Below are 6,099 nucleotides of genomic sequence, written 5' to 3' on the forward strand. Positions count from 1 at the left end.
TAAATATATTTATTCACAAATTAAATTTGTAAGTTATAATCAAATTGTATCAGTCAAATCATCATTACTAATAAATATTTAAAATTTACTACTACAAAAAGACCCTACAACAACGGTTCTAAATCACTTTTAAAGATGGTTTTAAACCGTCTTCCATAAAAAATCGTCTTAAAACATGATATTATTTTAAGATGGTTGTTATCTAAAAATCGTCTTAGAAAGTATTCTTCTAAGACGGTTGTTAATTAAGAACCAGGTTAGAAGGTTGTTCTTTCAAAATATTCTAAGACGGTTCTTAACTAGTCTTAGAATATACACTTTTTAAGACGGTTTTTTAAATAACCGTCTTAGAATATTTTATTTTTAAAAAATAAAAAATAAAAAAATACTTTACAAAAATAGAAAAAAGGCAAACAAATTAATTAGTATTTTACCTACAAAATAATTTGTATTTACATATGATGATACAAAGTCCCAAATAATAATAATAATAACAATAAAATTATTTAAAGAAACATAACAATATAAAAGTTTTGTTTTCATTCTTTAATTTTGAAGTACTATGCAAATAATTGGCCTCCTTCGCAACACATGTTCCTAACTATAGCTCGTGAGAAAGGTTGACTAGCTAGAGCCTATAGAGACACACAAACTTCTTAATTATGCAACCCATATATAATTGGATAATTTATACATATAAAGTATTATTATTATTATTATTATTATTATTATTATTATTATTATTATTAATGTATAGAATAAGATGCATAAAAAAATCATGGATTATACAAGAAATGAGATTGCAAACTTTATGGAGATAGCGGTTTTAGAGAATGTTCATACAATCTAAAGAGTGAAATTAAACTGCACTATTGTAGGTCAAGTTGCAATTTTATTTAATAGGTCCAACGAATTCTTAGAAAACATTAATAAAGCTAAATCAATTGTAATGTTATTTTTCTTTGTTGCTTGCATTATTAATTGACAGACTTATAAGTAATACATTTTCAATTTTTTTTGTTCACCAATTATTTAAAAAGCATATCAATCATAAAATACCGTATAATCATTAAGCTCATAATGACTACAATTACAAGAAGACTTCTTCCTTTCTTCCGAGGATAATTGTTGGAACCAAATGCATTCCTTTGTTTTAGTAAGTCAGCATCATCACCATGAATACCCTTCTTAGGATTGGTTTTCAACAAATTTGATACTCCTACTACATTTGAAAATTATGATACTGAACAATACCATTACCAAGTTAAGAGAATATATTATTGGCAACATACCCCTCCATATTGTTGCAAAGCAACAATGTCATGCTCCCTTGAAATTGAAGCAAGTTGCTCGATCTTGTCCAATTGGAAATTCACTAGCATTGGGGACTAAAGGAAGCTTAATAGGTTCTAACAATTTAATGCATTACCAATTTCATTCAAAGGAAAGTTCACAGGTAACTGAAATACTTGGACAAGTTGATAACTTTTTAATCATTTGGAGTTGATAACTTTTTAATCTTTAGATCTTATTATTGATATGAGTTCCACTAGAAATTTTTTTGTTATAGTCACCAATAAATGGTGCAATATAATATGTTTCAGAATACAAAATATCTCAATATTTACCTTGGAAGATGGCCAAATTTTAATCCTAAGAAAAACTACAATTGTCAATTTAGAAAAAAGCTGATTAAATCCATGATAGAATTACCTCTTCTGCACAATATTTGAAAAGGACAGATCTTTCCCTAAGGTAGTACACTGGAGTTTTCAGAAGCTCACTAACTTTTGGATTGTCAGTGTCACCCAATTTTCTACATTCAGCTTGTGTGTGTGGGGGGTTGATCTCAATACAAAGAAACAACTTGTAAGTGACTTTGAGAAAATACTAGATATAAAATGTCTATCTTTGACATTTATATCAATAATACCTACAGAGATTAAAATTCACACTTCATACTTGTAGTAACTTACACAGATAAAATACACTGCATGCTCTAGCCATATGAGGCTGAAGTATATGAATCTTCACCTGCATAGGCGCTCATAAGCTCATTCTTGATACACAACCATTATATCCATCAGCTCTAAACCAGCACGCTGCAATGAAATTCCTTAATTTAATAAAAAATGCAATTTATTTTAAACTGATAAAGTAATAGCTAAGTACGACGCAATCCAATTAGAAAAAGATCAATACTAAGTGAAAATTGTGACAGAAAAGCAAACAACATGCAACAAAACAATTATTGTCATGAAGAAATAGAAAGACCCAGTTGCTTTGGTCATTTATAACTTACAAAAATATAAATATAAAGTTAATAATATTTGTTAACTCTATTTAATTATAGAACATCTTACTATTCATTTTGAGTTGTCAATAATGGAAATCTTTGGAACTTGTACAACCAGAATTAGGGTTGATTAAAGATTAATTACTTCAAATTATTAAATAAGAATTCAAAGCCTATGCATCCAGGAAAGTTTCATTTTTGTTCCAAAGATGTGCACCTGCTTCTTGTTTGCTACAAATATCTCCATCAATGATCTAAATTCTAGATTTTACGTAAATCTTTTTCCACATTCACCTTTGTAATGTTATTACCCACTTTGCAGCAACAACGAGCTAGCAGAACTCTCACGACTTTAAGTCAAGGATGGAAAATATTACCCAAGAGGATGAAGAGTATTCCCAAGTAAAGTCATAATTATATAGGCATTTTGGGTTTAGAATTCAGATGTGAGACAATAAGTTTGAATTGCATGCATAATATAGAGGGATAGAGACAACAAGAAGATTACCTGATCATGTGTCCTAAGCAACACTTTGCAATTGGCATGAATCTCTTGGACATGAGATAATGCCTTGAAAAAGTTTCCATTCAGATATTCTTTTCTAAGTGCATTTATCTAGAGATAATCAACAATTAATTGTAAGCAAGAACAACGTAAATGTATTTCACTTAATTCACAAAGCCATAGTTCAAGACATAAAACAATAATTTAAACCTCTTCAGGGAAGAGCTGATAATCACGTAAGAAACATGGCACAATCTCTTGTCCTTATGTAGTAGTTTCAAGTTCTTGTTTGAGCCTCTATGTGGTACCAATAATGTCAGTAGTGCTAGCACTACAACTATTCAAAACCTCTGCTATCCTGTAAATATAGAACCTAAAATTTTATCAAAGAATCTACAGACTAGCACAATATAGAATTTATTCTCTTTGAAAGAACAATATGACAATTTCAATTTTCAAATGTAAACTTGATATTCTATGAGGCAAAGTTTAAAGTTCCAAAACATGACTCATAAACTAGTGACTATAAAGGTGCACTGCTAAAATCCAAAATTGAGAATCACAAGCTTAAATTTTACACCAAATATAAAAATTGAATCTCTTAGTCACAAACCATACTCATCTCTATTATGCTTGCTAGCATGGAATGATGGAACTGCCTGATTTGTACATAATTTATAAAAAAAAATTCCCAACTATTTCACCCAGACCACCCATTAAAATCCCAAGAACTTCCTATTAAGTGATTGAAAACAACCTAAATCTGAACCATAACTCTAGACAGACACTACCCTGAGCAACCTATTTTATTCCTAATTACTATAATTATAGCTATTTTTATTTATTGTCTGCACATGGAACATTCATTTCTTTGTGTGTAAAATGCACATAGGTACAAGGCATTAGAATAAAAAAGTGTGTCCCCTAAAATGTTGAATTCCAAGACACATAGAAACTACACCTCATTACCTCCTAATTGTATTCTTCTTCTTCGCCTGCATTTTACAAGTCCTACCAAGGTAATCTTTGAGCGAATACATTTACTATGCTTCTACATGATACATTATTTACTAGGATGGAAAATGATTAATGATTAATCAATCAATTTTCACATCATTATCTCATTTTGATTTTTGAATACTTATTTCAGTAGTAATTGATGTATGAGTCCTACTAAGCACTTTCTTCGCAATGTGCTAGTTTCGTATCTGATAATCAATTACATGGACACAATGCAATTATTGTCCATATGAGCACTTCCTACAGAAGTAAAAGTGAATGCAACTCAATATTAATCTACTGAGCTTCAATCAACAACATTAGGCATCAAAGCACACAAAAATATAGTCACATGCGCATAAACTTGTTATTATAAAGACACAAACAACAAATTGCATATAAGGAACTCTTAGAAACGAAAATCCAAACTTGTTGCAACACTCAGCGAGCGAATCGACCTCGTTCTCCATGCTTATCAAAGAGAAGGAAGAGAGAGAAAGAACATAGATCTTGGCCTTGTCGTGGTCGATGGTGTCATTGCTCTCCACCTCAAAGTGGAGAAAGAGAGAACGAAGAAGATGAAGGTTTAGTGCTTCTGCCACAACTGGCTCATTGTCACGCGCTTAAGTCATCCATCACACACACGAGGTGGAAGATGAAGGTTAAGGAGGAGGAGCGAAAGGGAATCAGACAAAGGTGGAAGATGGAGAAACCCTAGTGCAGAAACGTGAGAGGTTGGCACAAAGAGTGAGAGGGAGAGTGAGACTAGAGAGAGGCGCGAGAGAGTAGATGGAGATTTTAAAAACAATAAAAAATCTTCTAAAACGGTTTGGTTAAACCGTCTTAGAATGATATCCTTCTAAGACGGTTTTCATAAAACCGTCTTAGAATAATTATATTTATTTACGAAAATGCCACCACATTTCTTTCTAAGACGGTTGTTTATCAATCGACTTAAAATCAACGTCATAAAAATTAATTTTTCTAGTAGTGATTTAACCGTAGGATATAATGAAAAATTAAATACATTTAGGGTCTTTTTCCTTGTCATGCCTAGTCTCTTTCATTGCCAACACCTAGCATAGAATACAAAATAATTATTTTCTTTAATATTCAGTTATAAGAAAGTAACATGTATAGAGAGAGAGTTGATGGTGTGTTCAATATCCCATCACTAAGAATTTCTATTCGTCTCACTGTCAAATCTTCTTCTCCCATAGTGGTACATTCATTTCCTTCCATGTTCATTGCTTATAGTTCTTTTTTCTTTACTATGTTCTTAAATTTAATAACATTTGGAATCATTCTCATTTGACTTTATTTCAGTATACACATGTTAGACTTTTGGCAAGTTGCATGTTAGAGATTTATAAAAAGAGATCGTCTCCACAGGGACTTGAGTTACTTAATTCATTCAGATAAAAATAAACAGTTTGAATAGTTATGTAATAATTTAATTGAATTTATCATGGGTTTGCCTAACTAATGGAAGAGAAATTAAAGTAATGAAAACATAATTTAACTGAAATTATGGAAATAATGGAAATAATGAATTTTAGTGCATCGAAAATACATGAAATTACAGAAATAATAATAATGAATTTGATTAATTCAATAAAAGCGTATATTGGATTTCATCGTTCATACCCTCAGCATCCTAATAAAATTAACATATATGAACCAATTTTTAACATTACTAATGCACACATTAAGTTATCCCGGATTGATTCCTTGCAATCGAGAATCCTAAGAATATTTACCGAATATCGATCCCTCGCATATGAAGAAAATATTCCAAAATTACAATCATAATCTCATGTTATTTGCAATCAAAATGTTATGCACTATTCTTAGCAATATAACGTAAAGAGTAACTTCATTAAGTTCAAATTCTAAGAGTACTTTCCAATCAAAGTTAAAATCTAATTTCATGAAATTAGTGATCAAATAGAATCAAGCATTACGAATAGAATGAAATCATCAATAATGAGTAGAAAAGATTCATACATATATAATATCAAAAGAGATACATACGGGTATAAAGATTACATCCTATCCTTAGGAAAAACTAACCGATCATTGCGTAGAGCACAAGACTAAAAAGAGAAATGACAAAGGATGCAATCCATGATCACAACTTTGCAACGCCTGGGCTCCACTCACAACTAGAAAAATGAGTTTCTACGATGCGTATTTTAAGTTGGTTGATAAAAAAATCATCTTAGGAAGAAACATGGTGACATTTTTGTAAATAACTACAATCATTCTAAGATGGTTTTTGCAAAACCGTCTTAGAATA

The 6,099-nt window shown here is 30.7% G+C and overlaps 1 pseudogene; it reads right to left on the reverse strand.

The window, feature by feature from the left end:
- Positions 1-1,692: 1,692 nt before the first annotated feature.
- On the reverse strand, positions 1,693-5,018 carry LOC114402035 (annotated as a pseudogene).
- Between the last annotated feature and the right edge of the window lie 1,081 nt (positions 5,019-6,099).

Source organism: Glycine soja, chromosome 20 (genome assembly GCF_004193775.1).
Source record: "Glycine soja cultivar W05 chromosome 20, ASM419377v2, whole genome shotgun sequence".
NCBI classification, from domain to species: Eukaryota; Viridiplantae; Streptophyta; class Magnoliopsida; order Fabales; family Fabaceae; genus Glycine; species Glycine soja.